The sequence below is a fragment of the Stomoxys calcitrans genome, chromosome 2, assembly GCF_963082655.1.
Source record: "Stomoxys calcitrans chromosome 2, idStoCalc2.1, whole genome shotgun sequence".
NCBI classification, from domain to species: domain Eukaryota; kingdom Metazoa; phylum Arthropoda; class Insecta; order Diptera; family Muscidae; genus Stomoxys; species Stomoxys calcitrans.
The window spans coordinates 195,636,715-195,657,216 of record NC_081553.1 but is presented as its reverse complement, the minus strand read 5'-3'; positions in this window follow the sequence as shown (position 1 = coordinate 195,657,216).

Sequence of the window (20,502 nt, the reverse complement as noted above, 5' to 3'; positions counted from 1 at the left end):
GGTACAGGGTATTATAACTTAGTGCATTTTTTTGTAACACCCAAAAGGTAGAGAGATAGACCCATTGATAAGGATATCGATCGACTCAGAATTACCTTCTGATTCGATTTAGCTATGTCGTCTGTCCATGCTAATTTGTGTACAAGCTACAGATCGCAGTTGTCATCCGATCGTCTTCAAATTTGGTACAGATATGTTTTTCGGTCTATAGACAAAGCCTATTGAAATTGGAAAAAATCGGTTCAGATTTGGATATAGTTCCCATATGTATGTTCGTCCGATTCGCAGTAATAATCCAATAAAATGGCCATTTGTTAACCGATTCTCTCGAAATTTGTTAAGAACAATTTTTACAATAATTTGTTGTAATCATTTGTTAACCGATTCTCTTGAAATTTGGTACGAAGGGTTTTCTTTTAAGTCTCGTTATTACTGTTGAATTTCATAGAAATCGGTTCAGATGTAGATATAATTGCCGTATATATAGGATTTTCTTATGATTCTCTATATTACTGATGAATTTTATAGAAATCCCTTCAGATTCAGACATAGCTTTCATATATACATCGCCTGATTTTCACTTGATTTGCACGCGCATTTATTGTACAATTTTACAGAAGGTTGCCCGATATAGGTTCAGATATAGATAACGCTCCCATATATATGTTCTTCAAAATTTCGGTAATTTGCAGTAATGTTGTCATTTGTACACCGTATTTATTACACTTTGAACATATTTGCTCTAAATTTGAGCATCAAAATCAAAATTGGTTCAGAATTTGATATAGCTCCCACATTGTACATAAGGTAGCGTATTATACAGTCGGCACCGCCTGACTTTTGCCTTCCTTACTGGTTTTATTATGCGTTTTTGAAGGATACTTTTATCTGCAAAATTAAAAACATCAATTTTAAGATATCTTTTATTTTTTTCTTAAAAATTTTTCAATTAGAGCTTTCGTTTTCAGGAAATTTTTTGGCCTATTTTTGGAATGAATGAATGAAAATGACTGAATGTTCTAAAACAAAAATAAGAAAAAATTGCAATTCTGTTCTAGTTTTTTCCATTTCATCATAAAATTGTGCCAACATTTTATTATTGTATATGTTCTGCGAAATAAAAACCTATAACACTAGCCGCATAGATTCGAAACCTGGAGGTAAAGTAAGAATATCATGTTTCGATATTTAAAAAAAAATTAATTTCTGATTTTGTTTTGCTTGCACAGAGTTTTAAGCGTGTTTGATACTATAACTAGTTGCCATCATTGACAACTAATGTGGTTCAAACATCATACATGTTTGCGTTCTCACATTCGTATAGCGCAAACACATATAGGGGTTTCCATTGTTCTTATTTATAAAAGTCAGTGTTTGTGGTGAAAACGGCATTTTATTCTACTTTGTTGATCGGACACAACTTTAACAAAAATGTAAACGATTTTTTTTTTAAATTTTATCCCTGGTTAAAAAAATTTTTTAGTATAAAAAAAATTATTTAATTTTTATTGTTTAAAAAGAAAATTAGGGGCAACCAAACGAAATTATGGAGATATAGTTAAGATATCAATAGATTTCTGCCAAATGAGGCAAAATTTGAAGCTTCTAAGGGCCGTATAAGACTAATCGGGATATGGAATCTATATCAGCCTATAGACCGATTTAGAAAATACTTGTCAGGGATGTTGGAAGTCATAACAATATTCTCCGTCCAAAATTTCACCCAAATCGGCTAACATTTACGATTTCCAGATACCAAATCAGAAGATCAGTTTACATTTTGTTCCCCTTTTAATACTGGAAGCGACACAGCTAGTGAGGGAATGAGCACAAGTATACGAAAGTGGAACGTGAACAAGCTGGACACCTCGAAACTTCTGGCGGAAATTGAACGGCAAGCCCAGCGTTCAGAGCACTAGACGTTCTGTCGACTGTGGAACAAGTGATGGACATCGTAGAAAGCATGTAGAAATACATGTCAAAACTCTAGCGGTCGAGGAGAAATGTAACCGCAACACACTAGTGGAATGACGCTTTTGCTGAGCAACGAAGCAACTGCATTATACTAAGAGGTAGATGCACGAGAGCCTCTGTACAAGGAGGCAAAAAAAAATTATTCCCTGCCGTAATAAAAAGGAGCAAGAAAGAAAAGTGGAAGGAATTAAAAGAAGACATAACCCGAATCCCTTGGAGCCTTGGACACAAAATTGTGATTGAAAAACTCGGTACACGGAGCACAACAGCGGTTAAGGACGGAAGAACAAGGAAAAAATAGTCCACACTTTCTTCCCCGTCATGACCCTAGAGAAGATGAAGTTTATGAAAAGCCCATTGACAACATAAAGCAGTTCACGATAGAAGGCCTAAGGAATGCAGCCCGCAGCCTCCACAACAGAAAAAACGATAAGAGGGTGTGAATAGGCATGACACACTACTCACAAGAAAACAAATGCTAGTATGGGTCGATCACCCGAAGAAGCAACTTTATATACCGCCGTAACCGAAACGAATGACACCAGTTTTGAAATAAAGCGAGGAATAATACTGGGAAACTGACGTTAGTTTGGATTGAGTAAGCAGTTTAGAACCAAGGCCATCTCTCGACAGACGAAGATTACAAGTCACTGATACTACCCGTGTTGTTATATGGTTCCGAGGCATGAGTACTTGTTAAAGCAGACGAAACAGTACTTGGAGTGTTTGAAAGAAAGATTCTTCGTACAATTTATGGGCCAGTTTGCATTGATCTAGAGTATCGGCGTCGTATGAACCACGAACTGTATAAGGTGTATGACGACGTTAACATAGTTAAAGGTGTCACAATACAATGGTTGCATTGGCTAGGTCATATTGTCAGAATAAATGAAGAAGCTCCATCGAAGAAGTCTTTTGAAGGCGATCACGATGGTACACGCAAACCGGAACGGCCAAAAGCCCGATGGGAAGATCAAGTGATGAGAGATACCTTATTAACTTGGTGTCAGAAATTATAGAAGGAGCACAGAAGATCGAAGCGCTCGAAACGCTCGAAACGCTATTCTATGTTCGGCTTATGTGACAAAAGTTTGAGGCCTTCAACTATGTGAAACTTCTTTACATGGAGGCACACCATTCGAACTCGGCTATAAAAAGGAGTTTCCTTATCATTGAGCTTAAATTCCACAGTTCCTTAACGGGATGTTCTTGACTACTATATACAAATCCAAAGCCAAACTATGTTCTGTGCTACTTACAAAATTCTTAATTGTTTTCCATACCACTCCCCTAAGTTGGTTCATGTCTGGTAACGTGTCCCCACCTGTTAGGCGCGAAAGCCAGGGAATGACAAAGAAAATGTTCCAACGTCTCATAATCTTCCCCACCTGCCTTACACATGCTATCACTTGCCGCAAAGACTTTGCATAAGTGAGCTCCTAGTCCTATGTGTCCCGTTATGACACCAAAAGCTACACTAACCTTCTTAATTCCTTTCAGTAATAGCCTCGTCCTCTCCTACCGACTGTTTCGCTGTCACACAGCAAGCAACACTGTGGAACACCGAAACAGTCGGTAGGTTTGTCGCCCACGCCCTAAAATTGGACTGCGTCGACACATCCTCCTTCTTACACTGCAAGACTGTTCGTGACCTTGCCCTCCTGGTTGTTATTGCCCTTATGGCAATTTTACTGTCCGTAATATGTTCACCCTTGACGACCTCGCGTTAGTTCCACACCACCTCACGCATTCCGTGATTGCCCGCATCTCCGCCTGCAGGACCGTATTACGGTCAGGCAGTCTAAAACAGATCTCAGTCCCTGGGTTCTCAATGTAGACCCCTAGGCCCACTCTCTCCCCTAGCTTTGATTCATCCGTGTAACATGATCTTCCCGACCGCAATACTAGTCCAAGACTGTGCCGCTGGCAGCAATGGCTCGCACTCGACCTCAAGCGTCGTAACAGGTATCCAATTGGAAAACTCTTCCCTTCTTTCTAGGTTTCCTATCGTCGCCTCGATTATACCGCGATGGTATGAACTGCTCCCATCCTCAATCCATTCTCCCATTGCCTTAAGTCTCATAGCCGCAGTGGCTGATTCACATTCAATCTGTATGTCAATGGGTTGGATATCTATTTAGAATATTCAGGGCCCTAGTTGACGTGGTCTTCGTCGCTCCGCCTATGCCAAGACAACATGTTCTTTAAACTTGTTCTATGGTCCTAACGTTGCACTTTTTCTCCATAGCGGTCCACCAAACTACTGAGGCGTAAGGAAGTATTGGTCTAATAACGCTTCTGTAGAGCCAATGGACTATCCTCGGATTCAGGCCCCATTTCTAGCCTATCGCCCGTTTACATAGTGTCCAACATCTGTGTGCCTTCTCAGTACGCTCCTGAATATGACACTTCCTATTAAGTTTCATATCCAAGATCACTCTTAAGCATTTGAACTTGTCAGATATCGAAAGAGTTTTATTGAGGAAACGTGGTGCGTCAAATTGGCCAACCTTTGTCTTCCTTGCGAACCAGTATATTTCAGTCTTCTCTGGATTTACATCGAGACCCCTGAGGCTAGCCTAGTCATATGCAAGACCCTTTCGATTCTTCTGCATAGCTGGTTCGGATCCTTATCCCTTACAAGTATTATAACATCGTCCAAGTAGCAGACGGGTACAAATCCATCCTCAGTCAGCATCCGTAAAAGTTTATTTATGGTGGTCCCCCAAAGGAGTGGCGATAAAATGCCCGCTTGTGGCGTGCCCTGCGCCACTTTCTCCCTTATGTTTATACCATTGGACCCACATTTTATTCTCCTGTTCCTTAGCATATGGTTTATCCAGTCTGGTCTAAGGGTTGAATCCTTGGTATAATCACAATAATTTTCATCACTTCATTGCTCACTTATTAAATTGCACTAATTTGAAACTAATAATTTTATACAAGTTTAATACTCGAAAAAATCCCCTTTCCAAAACATGGAACATAGTCCGTCAAACATCATTCATGAATTTTTAATTTCATTTCAAGAACTTGCTCACTCGTCATCTTCCTTCGCATCTTAAATGAGGGTGGAAATGTTATTTTTTTGCAGAAAATTCAATTGCAAAATAAAAACCACCCTTTTTTATGCCAAATAGCCCCGGTCAGGACAAGGAGCAGCTATAGAAGACAGACATCAGAGTCAGCTAGTCATAATATTTCATTTTTCTCAAAAGCAAGCATCAGCAGTAAAAGGGACACTTGCAGATTTTTGTTTTATGTATGCGAATCTACCTTTATGTCTTCATTTTGTCATTGCTTTTGCCTTTCTTTCCCCCCTCCCCCCTTACCTAAAAGCGAGCAGCTTAAGGATTGTAATAAAATATGGGGGAGATGGTTTAAAAAATGCAACAGTTAAAGAATCAAAATTTTCCCCTCGTGGTCAATTTGTTGGGTTTCTTGTAAGGGAGATGAGCTGTAGATTGATGTAGAGTATAACGAGTTGAGTCATGCAATCAATGTCAGTCAGCCTATGACGTGAGAATAGGAAAAAGTGCAACTGACATTGGAGATGACATTGTTTTTTATGGTTGCTAAAGTCAGGGTTGTAGCTTTCAAGTAGGATGATTAAGGGGCTGCAGTTGTTCAAAGTCTCAAAACGAACAGCTTAATTGGGTGTGTTCTAGGTTTCACTTTGCCGTAAAAAACATTTTTTATATTATCATGCCAACCAAATAAGAAATTATAAGAACGAAATTCAAGAAATGTTGACACTTCATTCGTCTGATAATAGCAAGTTGTTTGAAGGGTTGAAAAGGAAAGTGAAACGCGTTAACGAAAACCTTGTATTCGCCTAAGTCTACGTCTCCTGATTCTTCTAGTTGTAGATAGAACCCAGTATCCTATTTCTACTTTGAGATATGGCAGGGCGTTGATCAGTGGCACAAAAACTAACAAGTAAAAGCGTGCTAAGTTCGGCCGGGCCGAATCTTATATACCCTCCACCATGGATCGCATTTGTCGAGTTCTTTTCCCGGCATCTCTTCTTAGGCAAAACGGGATATAAGAAAAGATTTGCTCTGCTATTAGAGCGATATCAAGATATGGTCCGGTTTGGACCACAATTAAATTATATGTTGGAGACCTGTGTAAAATGTCAGCCAATTCGAATAAGAATTGTGGGCTCAAGAAGTAAAATAGAGAGATCAATTTATATGGGAGCTGTATCGGCCTATAGACCAATTCAGACCATAATAAACACGTATGTTAATGGTCATGAGAGAATCCGTCGTACAAAATTTCAGGCAAATCGGATAATAATTGCGACCTCTAGAGGCTCAAGAAGTCAAGATCCCAGATCGGTTTATATGGCAGCTATATCAGGTTATGAACCGACTTGTACTTTATTTGACATAGTTGTTGAAAGTAACAATAAAAAACGTCTTGCGAAATTTCAGCCAAATCGGATAGAAATTGAGCCCTCTAGAAGCTCAAGAAGTCAAGTCCCCAGATCTGTTTATATGACAGCTATTTCAGGTTATGAACCGATTTGAACCATATTTGGCACAGTTGTTGGATATCATAACAAAATACTACGTGCCAAAATTTATTCAAATTGGATAAGAATTGCGCCCTCTAGAGGGTCAAGAAGTCAAGACCCAAGATCGGTTTATATGACAGCTATATAAGGTTATGGACCGATTTGAACCATACTTGGCACAGTTGTTGGATATCATAACAAAATACAACGTGCCAAAATTCATTCAAATCGGATAAGAATTGCGTACTCTAGAGGCTCAAGAAGTCAAGACCCCAGATCGGTTTATATGGCAGCTATATCAGGTTATGAACCGATTTAAACCATACTTGGCACAGTTGTTGGATATAATAACAAAACACATCGTGCAAAATTTCATTCCAATCGGATAAGAATTGCGCACTCTAGAGGCTCAAGAAGTCAAGACCCAAGATCGGTTTATATGGCAGCTATATCAGGTTATAAACCGATTTGAACCATACTTGGCACAGTTTTTGGATATCATAACGAAACACGTCGTGCAAAATTTCATTCCAATCGGATAAGAATTGCGCACTCTAGAGGCTCAAGAAATCAAGACCCCAGATCGGTTTATATGGCAGCTATATCAGGTTATGGACCGATTTGAACCATACTTGGCACAGTTGTTGGATATCATAACAAACCACGTCGTGCAAAATTTCATTCTGATCGGATAAGAATTGCGCACTCTAAAGGCTCAAGAAGTCAAGACCCAAGATCGGTTTATATGGCAGCTATATCAAAACATGGACCGATATGGCCCATTTACAATACCAACCGACCTACACTAACAAGAAGTATTTGTGCAAAATTTCAAGCGGCTAGCTTTACTCCTTCGGAAGTTAGCGTGCTTTCGACATACAGACGGACGGACGGACGGACAGACGGACGGACATGGCTAGATCGACATAAAATTTCACGACGATCAAGAATATATATACTTTATGGGGTCTCAGACGAATATTTCGAGTAGTTACAATCAGAATGACGAAATTAGTATACCCCCCATCTTATGGTGGAGGATATAAAAATCAAACAGTAATTTTGAAATCATTGGAATGTTTTAGATAAGATAGGTTCTTCCAAAATTTCGTAGGCGCACATGACAATTTGATTTGGAGAAGGGTCGCTGTTAAGCCCACCCCTGTACGAGCTTCTTTGCGTGGACACCTTCCCCTGAGGCGGCAAAAGTATGAGCACGGTCTACTAATAGGAATCCCGAATGGCCATTTCAACATCAGGAATTTAACGGCGCGCTGGAAACAGGTGGAGCTAAATTTCTGTAGGATCTGTGTGATGTCAAGGCGTGGTACGTCACTTATGTGATATCAAAATGGACTTCAAATTGACATAAGCAAACTCTATCATATTCAGGACTGAACAACGAGACACCAACACTCGATAGGAAACCCGGATGGATTAGAAGAGGTTTCCGATCGGATACCTGAGATGACACTTGATGTAGAGTGTGAGGCGCTGCTGCCAGCGGCACAGTCTTGGATTGATGGGGCCCTAGTATTGCGATCTGGAAGATCATGTTACACGGATGGATCAAAACTAGAGGACAGAGTGGGCCTAGGGGTCTACACTGAGAACTCAGGGACTGAGATCTCTTTTAAAATGCCTGACCATAATACGGTCCTGCAGGCGGAGATGCGGGCTGAAGCAAGGACGTCGAGTGCGAGCATCTTTACAACGACTTCTCCGATAATGGCATGATCCGCATCGTTAGGCTGCCGGGTCATAGCAGTGTGAGCAGAAATGAAAGATCAGACGATTTGGCAGTGAAGTCCAGTGGACAGACAGACAGAAACCCAGGAACTGACATCTGTTTTAGACTGCCTGACCATAATACGGTCCTGCAGGCGGAGATGCGGGCGATCACGGAATGCGTAAAGTGGTGTGGTGCTGACGCGAGGGCGTCGAGGCGAGCATTTTTACGGTCAGTAAAATTGCCATAAGGGCAATAACAACCAGGACGGTAAGGTCACGAACAGTCTTGCAGTGCAAGGAGATTAACGACATCTCCGATAATGGCATGATCCGCATCGTTTGGCTGCCGGGTCATAGCGGTGTAAGGAAAAATGAAAGAGCAGACGATTTGGCAGTGAAGTGCAGAGTACTGCCATCAATAAACTTGGTTAACCCGAAGCCTTTCGGGTCGACGCAGTCCGAGTGAAGGGCGTGGTCGACGATTGCGCATGTAACACTGTGAAACAGCGAAAATTCTATGGGGGATCCGGATCGTGAGAAGACGAAGCTATTACTGAAAGGATGTAAGAAGGAGGTCAGTACAGCTTTCGGCATCATAACGGGAAGCATAGGACTACGAGCTCACTTATGCAAAATCGGTGTGGCAAGTGATAGCAAGTGTAGGGGCATGTGGGGCAGATGATAAGACGTTGGACAGACATCGGTGCTTTGGTGGAGATACAATACCAGACATGAAACTAATTAGAGCGTGATGTGGCAAACATTAAAGGATTTTGTAAGCAGCACGGAATTCCTAAATTTAGTATTTAGAGCGCACAACAAACCGAATACTGGCTTAGGTGTATGTCCATCGTGGCATGGACATTTTCAACCTATCCTAACCTATTTTTAACCTAACCTAACCTTAAGTAATATTCAAAACGGTTCAAGGAGAGTAGATTTGCACAAGTAGAATTGATTTTCTTAAATTCAATTTGTCCTATGTACTAAGATAACATTGACCTCCACAATATTTTTACTCCACGTATGCTGCTTGGATGATGGATTTTCAAAAGGTTCCTCTTATAAATTCCCCTTCATGGGCTTCTCTTATTACACTACTATTAGGGTTTTAAAATAATGATTGAAGTAGAATCAAAATTTTCTGCAAGTTATCACTAATTATGACAGCAGCGAGCATTGTCAGCAGTTACAATTGTCGCATTATGAATGTACTCGCGGCACAAGTACTAGCAAAACTACTAAACTAAGCAGGAGCAGTATCATGATACATTCAGCGCATAAAACAAAAAAACAACAACACAAAAAAAAGCATCACTGCCATTATAGGAGCCAATGTCAGTGACAGCAGCATAGAATGCAGCACCAGCAGCATACAATCGTGCTTTGCAATTAAAAATTCTAAAAACATAGCAGAAATACACCAACATTGTCATGCTTATAAGTCCAAAAAGGGAAGACTTAATGACTGAAAGCGTATGGGGAAGAGAAGGTGGTTGCCCAAAGTCTATAATCGCAATGATTACAAATTCTAGAGTTTAGCCCACAGTTTGTGTTTAGTGCGGATTTGAAAGAAGGGAAAAAGAAAGTTTTGTAATCTAAGGATTGAATAGAAGATACCCTACGGTGAATTTAAGGCAGGTGCTAGATAGGTTGGGCTAGGTCAAGTCGGCTACCCGGGTAAGGTAAGGAATAGTTAAAAACTGAATCTTCTTAATAAAATTATCACAAAACTTTGAGAAAATTCTAAGTATGTTTGCCGCTGCATTACTAAATTAGCTTTCAAATAGTTGAAAGCTAATTTATTCCGATTTTCTTTTTGTCACATAACTTAAAATGTATGCATCATCTTAATCACGGCATTCTCATAATCTAAATTTAACTTAACATGCTTGTAAATCGCTATCGAGAATATAGTTTTCGACTATTAAGCATTGTTTGATAAATTCTACCTGGGGAAATACCACACCATCCGACGTTCGTTGGAAAAGTTAAAGAAAGATATTGGGAGGCCTGCACTCATTGATGTGAGAGAAGTATCCCCTGTTCTCTAATGGAATGTTGATGGGAAATTTAGTAGTAACAAATGGAATGACGAAGTTAATATACCTTGTTTTATGATGTAGTATAAAAACTAATGCTTCTTACTAAAATTATCACAAAATTTTGAGAAAATTTGAAGTATCTGTGTCATCGTATTACAACATTAGTTTTCTTATAGTTATTCAGAATTAACGCATGAATTATTGATTCGTTACTTGAAGATTTATAGTTTAGTCTGTAGAAAGCACTGATTTCTTTCTTTCTTTCTTCAAATGCACGAATGCATATGCTGTTTTTCTCTTCCGGTAAACTTAATATGTATGTCTTCTTTATCACGGCAATCTCATTTGAAATAATCTAAATTTATCTTAAAATGTTTATAAATCCCTATCGAGGATACAGTTTTCAATCATTAAACATTGTATGATAAATTCTACCTGGGGGAAATATCACACAGTGTTCCTTTCTCCGGTCAATCTGTAAATATGTTAATGTCCGAAAACGACAGCTGTCCTTCCTGCTACTCCTACAAGGAAGGTATCATTGCGTGCAATCCAACAAATCAAATCTTAGTTGGAAAACTGGTTGAAAGTCCTTCCTACTAGGTACCAACAGTACATGAGTCCATGATTTAGACAACACCCACTTAGACCAATACTGGCATGGCTCCTTTACTCAAAAGCTTGTTTCTTAACCAAGCAATCACACCTGCATTGCAGAAAGTTTTACGCCATCAGACTTTTGCCTTTGGACTTTTTCATCGCATTATAGATCCGAGTAATCAGCCGGCAAAGTTTAATGGCCCAGCTATATCAGTGAACCTAGATTGATGAACATGGAAGTTTTATCTATCACCTTATATTATTATCTCCTTCAACTATCGATATTACTCTTACATAACATATTACCCTTCCATATATATCATTCATTTTGTAGGGTATCATAGCATATAGTCTTATGCAACATAACTATGCATCTACGACTATATACGAGCAAGAGATTCTAACTCCATGTTTGAAATATATGCAGCATCAGCAAAAATTCAAGGGAAATTTCATTATTCTACAGCATAGCAGCACAACTTTCCAAAGAAAAAAAAAACGAATAGAAACAAATAACCAAAGCAGAAAGAATAACAACTCAGTGTGTCATGATTAAATCAAACTTGTACGAGTATGAATCTGTAAAACTAAACCCTTAGCAAAGTAGAATGATTGTAGATGCCACCATCAATGTCATAACATCATGTTATCTATCTGTGTTACCTAGACGAAGAGTAAATATCTCAGTGTAAGAGTATCCATTTGTAGACTACAGATAGATGGATGCCTGCCTCATCCTCAGCTACTTCGATTAACACCCATTAAAGTAATTGTTGCAATTGTTATAAAATGTGTTGTTGCACAATAACTGATGTAACCAACAATTCAAGAGCAAACACTTGGTGCACAGTGGACTTGTAGATCCAGAAGGGAAATGCGAAAAAAGTTTTAGGTTGCAAAAAAAAAAAAACATAAAATGAATATGGCTAGATATTGAAGCCATTAAATATTCAGCAAAAATCGTTGAATGTTCCCTTAACGGATTTATTTAACTACTCTTTATCTTCTGAATGTTTTCCTGCTCTGTGGAAAGATGGCTATATTATACCACTTCATAGGAATGGAAGTATGGGTAATGTGGAAAATTATAAAGGAATAGCAATACTGAGTGCTATTTCAAAACTGTTTGAGAAATTGGTGATGAGTAGGGTCGTTCATTTGCTAAGCTCTATATTTTCAGTATCTTAACATGGATTTATTAAAGGAAGATCAACGTCTAGTAATCTCCTTGAAATTACGTCTCACATTTTTGAGGCATTTTTTATACAGGGTCAGTCGATGCGATATACACAGATTTTAGTAAAGCCTTTGATAAGATAAGTCACGGCCTTCAGATTTCCAAACTTGACAAATTGGGGTTTCTACCTTCTCTTGTGAACTGGGTATGATCAGATTTATCCTATAGGACTCAACAAGTTATTTACAAAAGAATTTTATCCCGTCCTATATTTGCCTCATCTGGGGTACCTCATATGATCTATATATATATATAGACAATCTTAATGATAATAATAATGACCTTAATGATCAGGACCTGCCGAATTTTAATGTATGCCGACGATGCTTTTTTTCTCCTATTTATTCTGCCATTGATTCTTTGTCCTCCAGAGAGATTTAGACGAGTTAGCAAATTGATGAAATACGAATCATATGACTCTGAACCTGAGCAAATGCAAGAAGATGACCGTTTACAGAAGGTCTGCCTTGAAAACGTCATATTTTATTGGTGGACGCCAACTGGATAATGTGGATATATTTAATGACTTAGGTGTGCTACTTGATGGCAGACTGAAGTTTGATGCTCATATTGATCCTGTTGTCAATAGATCAATGTCTACTCTTGGTTTCATCAAACGATGGTCTCAGGAGTTCAATGATCCGTACTTGTCTACTCTGTTTACTTCCCCTGTCCCAGTTATCAGTGCTATATAGACAGAGACGAATCTGTTCAGAAACAATTTCTTATTTTCGCATTAAGAGGATAAGGTTAGAGTAGCCTTTTCGATCTTTCACCCGATGTGGACCGTTTACAATTGATTTACTTACCAATTTTCGAGACGTACCAAGCATAGACGTTGTATGCTTGGTATTGTTTTCATGCAGAAGCTTGTAAATAGGGAAATCAACTCTCACTTTTTAATAAATAAAAAATTAGCTTTAATGTTCCTTCTAGGACAACAAGACACTTTAGTCCCTTAAAACTGCCCATATTTAGAAGTAATTACCAAGAGAACCACCCTTTTTATGATCATTGCAAACAGTTTAATGAAAAGGTTGTGTATTTTCAGCATAGGATTCTATTTAAGTTATTAAACAATACCACTGGTGTGGTGGAATGCCGTAGGCAAGAGGACGCGTGCGAGGGAGTTCGCAAATGTCCAGAGACTGGCCTGCGTCGGGATCGCAGGGGCACTGAGATCCGCACCGCAGGCAGGCCTGGAGGCGATGCCGGATATGCAGGCCATTGGGGCCTATATTTGGAACTGCCCCGCCAGGGTCGTACTTAGGCTGAGGGAGCGCGGCATGCTGAAGGAGGATGGTTGCGGCCACAGTTTGATTCTGGGTGTTATGGATACGGAGGGTGAACTGAGGAGGATCTCCGACTACCTGGCACCAGTGCCGACTGGAGTGAGGGCATTCGCGATTCGACTTCCTGAGAGGGACGAATGGTGTACTTGAGGAGGATGAGACCTCGATCTACACAGATTGCTCCAAGATGGAGTCAGGGACTGGATAGGGGGTCTACTTTGATGCACTCAATATCAGTATGTCTTTAAGACTGCCGTACGAGTGTAAAGTCTTTCAGGCAGAGGTCTGCGCCATTGCAGTGGTCGCAAGAGAAATTCTGGTAAGGGGCTTACCGCTGTCGCAATTCTGCAATTATGTGGACAGTATGACGGCGCTCCAGGCCTTGGGGTCGAGGATGATGAGGTCGAGATGCGTAGCGGTTGATTTGGAATCCCTGGATAGACACCGGTCCCACGATGTAATGCTGACATGTGTTCCTGGGCATAAGGGGATTCCAGGAAATGAGAGGCGGACGTGTGCGCCAGGAGGGGTTCGTCTGCGCCGGGCGGACCAGTCATTGGTCTTTCCTACGTGTCATTTGTCGAGCTACTGAAAATAGTAGTTGGGATGGCCAGGGCGGCGTCGGTGGCGAGGTGGGACTCGTTAGATGGTTGTCGGACTGCGTAGGCTCTATGGCCAGTCATCGACCAGAGGAGGACGAGGGAGTTGCTGGCGTTCGATAAGAGGTCGATGAGTACCTTGACAGGGGTCATAACCGTACACTGTGCCATAAGCCGCATGGCGGCGCGCATGGGGATACCGCACAATGACTTCTGTAGGAGTTGCCTATCTATGAGGATGAGGAGGAAACTATTGAGCACTTGCTGTATTCTGTCCGGGTCTGCAGAGTCGTAGGCTCGCCTTTCTCGGGAGCCGTTTCTTCTGTGAACTGGGTGAACTTGCGAACGTACCTCTGGTATGTCTCCTGAGGTTTGTGTAGGGAACAGGATGGTTCCGATGGGGGATGCCACAAGCTCCGGCGTAGGTGGATCCGTGCTTGCGTAGGGACGAGCGGTTCTTTACCCCCCGTTCAGGTTCTCCACTCCTCCTGTCTTTTCTTTTATTCGTGTATAACCTATAGTCCGAGGTCTCTTTCTCTTCCCTTTCTCTCTCTAGGCTACCACAATGGGCCAAACTGGCCTCCGAGTGAACACACCTTTGGTGGGCAACCCATTCAACCTAACCTATTAAACAATTCATTCTACGACAACGTTAAAATCGAGACCAACAAAAATGGGTTGCCAACTGACCATCCTTATGTTCCTGCTACTACAATATTGTATCCCAAAAGTCTTCACGCCATCGACTAATAATCACCTATGTATCCAGCGTGTTTCTATATCCTGTTCGCTATTGTACTATCTGGTCTTGTATCCTATCTTAATCAAGTATCCGATACGCTCCACTATCCCGTTCAGGCAGTCTTCGTCTATGTATCCAGCGTGTTTCTATATCCTGTTCGCTATTGTACTATCTGCTCTTGTATCCTGTCTTAAACCAGTATCCGATACGCTCCAGTATCCCGTTCCGGCAGTCTTCGAAATCCATGCTGATGCTAGACGAATGGTAATTCTCCAACGAAGCTCGGGAGGAGAAGTCCTCCAAGCGTCTTGGCTTCTTATCAAAGAGTATTGGTGTTCTTATCATTGTTTCAATGCCTTTTAGAAACCCTGACTTTCATTTGCCAACTTTCTAAATGGAGATAAACAAAATCCCTTGAATTTATTTTTGCTTTTAACGCCTGTGCATCACTTAAGCAGCCTTTTGGATGATGGATCTATGCAGTATGCAGTAAATACTACGATTAAGTTCATATCCATTTCGTTTGTTCTTCCTTTTCATTTAAAATCTGCTGCGCTTAGTTGTACTACGAAGCATCAGCAGCAAAATTCCTTATGGTCCATTGCTGTGCACTTTTTCCTATTCTCATTATCATTGTCATCATATAGCTATTGTGGAAACTTCGCCTCCTTTGCTCATGCTTCCATTGGACGCAGCACTTACTACAAAACTGATTTTGGTTTCCTTTCGGTTTTGTCTCCTCGAGCATTCGTTGCTGTTATACAAGTGACAAAGCCAAGGCTGGCATTGAATTGCTGGTACTGCTGTCTCCAGAAGCGACTATAAAGAGAGTCAGGCACAGACTATGGTGGCTTTTAAGACTACATTTGATTTAACAATTTCCATATAATGAATATTTACAAGATGTGATTTGTATACATAATTTGCTGAGCAGTTTTATTTATGTCACACAGGAATGTACAAAATTGTAATGGGACACGCCACCTACTTTGTGGTCTCTATTATACATATGTACTGCAATGGATAAATGCACTATAAAAGTTGAAACGTTTATTTATTGGCATTTCCGTTGAAAAGCCATAAAAGAAAGAAGAAATGCACGCTATGTTAGTATTACTTTCAGTGTTCTTACAATAATTACTTTATGCTGGAGCAACTCTGAGAAACTTAGTTATGCATATGCAAGTTCTATACCCAAAACGGCAAGAAATACCATCAATGTGAGAAGATGCATGTTATGTATCCCCATTTTTAAGTTAAAGGTGTGAATATTGATGTAAAAATCTTATTGGTTGTTGCGGTTTGAATGCAGTAAAGTTGAGAAAATGATAGAACAGAAAAATGGTCAACTCTCCAGCATATTTTTTAATAAACCACCAGGCAAGTAAAAGCTGATATACTACATGTACTACTGATGGATTACTGGGGAAAATATTTTTGAAGTATCGCCGAACTGGGATGGCAAAAGTATAATAGCAGAGAGAATGGAGTCGAGTTCCTTTCACTGAGCCAGAATGAGGTAAGCATTTGAGCAACCAGTTTCAAGAACAACAAGGCAGCAGGGGCCGATGGGTTACCAACTGAATTAAATATTAAAGACCGATGGGCATGTGAAAATACATAAACTCGTCTCGCAAAAAAGCAAACAAGGCAATATGTACGAACTACACAGGAATTAGTCTCCTTCGAACATACAGTGTGGCAGGGATGGAAAAAAACATTTTAAACAGTACTAAAAAGGTATTTTTTGACCCAAAGGGTACTTTTTGTTTTGCATAAAAATTTGAAAAACATTCGAGTGCAGAAATCAAAAATTTCTTCAAAAAATGCTGTCGATTACTGATTACATTGTACAACGGCTCCTTATATATAACCCTAATCGAAGTAGAAAGGTTGTTGTTGTTGTTGTAGCAGTGTGTTAAACACTGAGGAGGCATCCCTTGCCGATGAAGAAATCCATCGGGTCAATCCGGTACGTACAAATGAGCTGCGTGACTGACTGACTGATCATCGCCAGACTCAAACGGCTAAAGTTAGAATCATGACATTTGCTCGAAGTAGAAAGGTCGCCATTTTTTGCGATATTTGCGAAGTATACATCAGCTATGAGTGAACCGATTTATTTGAATTTTTGATTGTACATTGACAGTAACCCAAAGCCGGATGTCAGATATTTAAATTTTGAATGAAGAACAAAGGAGGAACGCCCCAACCTTATAGCCTACAAACCGACATATTGACCAATGGGTACAATATGGGACCTAAATGAAAGGAATTCTTACAAAGGAAAGGAAAGGAAAGGAATTACAGGTCTCAAATATCAGGGGCACTTCCCACCCTCAAAGCCTTTTAGAGGCTCAATATATCATATAAAGCGATTCGTGCATAAGGATTTTTTCTCTAAATATGAACTGATATTTTCCCATTAAAACATTTTTTAAAGAGGCAAATTCAACAGTCGGGCAGACAAAATTCGATCGAATGACTAACAAGCGAATATCCTTATTTTAGCGTGAAGCATTTCCTAAATTAATAACTACTAAAAATAAAAAAGCTCGAAAACATCCGAATACTTAAAAAAATTCTTAGTGTAAGGGAATTAAATCGGTCGCGAGGGTAACACGGTACTCTTCGTGTGGAACGAGTACTGAAAAAAAGTACTAAATTACTGAATTTTCCATCGCTGCTGTGTGGGAGAAAAAAATCTAAAATCAAAGAGATAATTGCAATTTAGCAATGCATCTTTAGGCCAGATAAATCCACCATAGACCAGTAATTCACACTACGCAAACTCCAGGAAAAGATCCAAGAGAAACAAAACAATCCATGTTATCTTTTTGTACACTATAAAGGCGAAAACACTATATATTTAAATGTGTGTTAAGCCAGACAAGGAAGTACTTGTCGGATTCGAGACAAAGATTCTTCGTAAATTTCTTAGTTCCGGTTAGTTTGGACTTAGGGTCAAGCATATAGCAGCCTGTAGCATTGCTAGCAGCTTTACTCATAAACCTTGCCGTCCCTTGAAAGAGAAGAGAGATTCAAAAAAGCACAGAAAAATACGAAGAGTTCCATGGCAGTATCTTGCTGGACAGTAAAATAGAAGGACAACGATGGGAGCCTGGTGGGTCGGAGAAAACGATACTCTCCTGGTTCATCTATATATTGGGTTGCCCAAAAAGTAATTGCGAATTTTTCATATAGTCGGCGTTGACAAATGTTTTCACAGCTTGTGACTCAGTAATTGCATTCTTTCTTCTGTCAGTTATCAGCTGTTACTTTTAGCTTGCTTTAGAAAAAAGTGCAATAAAAAGTTATTAAAAATGCATTTACTTTCTTTTAAAAAATCCGCAATTACTTTTTGGGCAACCCAATATATAAAAAGAGTTGCGTGACTGACTATTTGCTGACTGACTGACTGATCATCGCCAGACCTAAACGGCTAAAATTTGAATCATGACATTTGCTCGAATGTTGAACTTGAGTCATAGGCGCGGGATAAGGCTGGATTTGATGATATTCGTACGTTGAGGTACTAAAAAGTACCAAAAAGTACAAAACGGTACATAGTTGCCCAGCACGAACGGAAAGGACTAGAGTTATGTTTTGGACTCAAATTAAAGAGCGTTTCGAACAAATAAAGATTGGTAAAAAAAATTTGGAAAATCGTGCCAGAAGTACGAGAAATAGTACGTTGAGTACGGCAATTGGTACCATTTGATACTTTCTTTGTAAATTGAACAGGAGCTCTGAATTTTGGAACTTAGGTACACTATGGCTACCATAACTGGGCGACTATAAGAGTTTTTGGAAATTCGTACATTGAGGTACTAAAAAACGTACCAAAAAGGTACGAAGTGGGTAAACTTTGTACAGGGCGGATGGATAGAGGTAGAATTTTGAAATTTGACTTAAAAGACATCTGGTGCAGAGGGATGAGGTTGAAAAGCAAAAATGGAAAAATAGTACTGGTAACGGAAGAAAACATACGTTTAGTACCGCAATTGGTACTTTCTTTACAGATGGAGCTAGAAGTCTGAATTTTGGCATGTAGGCGCAACTAGGAAACATATGATGGGTAACTAATTGATATATTCAAAATTCGTACATTTTGGTACCGAATTGGCACCATTTGGTACTTTCTTTACAAATGGAGCTAGGGTCTGAAATTTTGGCATGTAGATAAAATTAGAAATTGGTACCAAAATTGGAGCTATTTGGCACTTTCTTTATAGATGGAGTTAGAGGTTAGAAATTTGGCTTGTATATATAGTACTCTCATATATATTTTTTATCCGGTATGGCAATATTTCAATAGATATGCAAAATGAAAGTCTGACTAGATTTAGAGATAAGTTATATATATTTATAAAGTAGCACGTATACTAGGTGTATATACCGTACCGTATACCGACTTTTTTTTGCAAAATTTAATAATAGTTTAATATTGGTATCATTTTATTTTTATTTCTCTTAGGATATCATCTACACATCCGAGTCAAGCACCTTTAAGCTATGGAAACCATAGGCAAAGAAAAATCCACATGTAAGTACGTGTTTTTGTTCTTTAGTACTTATAGACATACGAACATATCCTCCCATTAAATATATTCGTGCCAAACTACCGGGTTCAATAGACTTTTCATAATATTTATGTATGTGTACACACACATACACACAGAAACATACACGACCGTATCGTTTTTTCTACCGTCTTTTTCGCAATCACACAATCCTTTATAAACATTTATATCCTTCGAACAAATGTAAATATTTTTATTCCTGTATTGTGTGACTACATCGACTACACTATGCTATTCCATTTTCTAGTTCATCCCCATAATGGGACACACGGTTGGTGAATGCTTTCCGAATCCAAGGATATATGAACCGGCAAGTAGTGTGGTAGTAAAGGATAAATGAAGACCATGAAGATGCAGGGTGGCAATGATGGTAATGGTGGTGGTGGTCGAGCTGCTGCTTGGCTCTCAGTCAGGCAGGCAGTCAGTCAGTCAGTATTTTTGCAATAACAACATAATTACATTTACGAGACATTGGCAAAATGGCAAGGATTTTTTGGGGTAAATTTTGGCATAGATTTTGGGGATTATGTGTTCTTTTGAAATTGGCAACCAGAAATTAAGCGTTTGTTGATTTCGATATTGAAATTGTAATTGGTATGGGACTTAAGGGCTATTTGTTGGTTAGTTGGCTTTATAACCCTAGAGAGGTTGTTCTGTGCGTTTTTATCGTTTTGCAAGATATTACCAAAGAAAATTGTGAATTGGTAGCACTCACTCACTTATGCCCCTTTTATATAAATAGAAGTGTTCTTGACTCATTCCTGCAGGTCCAAGCATAAAGAAGCCATAATGAGGACATACAAATCCATTTGTTATTCAGTTTTCAATTATCGAACAGCATAAAGGGGAATATAGTTAGGTAAGAAGGACTCTTATTGAAGATTTATGGTTGCAGTACCCCTGTTTCCACAACTAATGTCTGGGAATGAGTCCACATGACGCTTGTTTTCTTTTATGAAAGAGTGTGGAATATTCTAAGTCACACAATGTAGCGTTTAATCATTCGGGCTATATACTTAGAGAAATATTTACATGAAATTTAGATATTATACTAGATAGAGGTATTACCCTGAGGTTTATTATTTTAATCATATCTACCTTGATATTATATTAAAACAATTTTTAAATTTGTATTTTCGATAAAAGTGTTGCCAATTTTGTCGAGTTAAAATTTTTG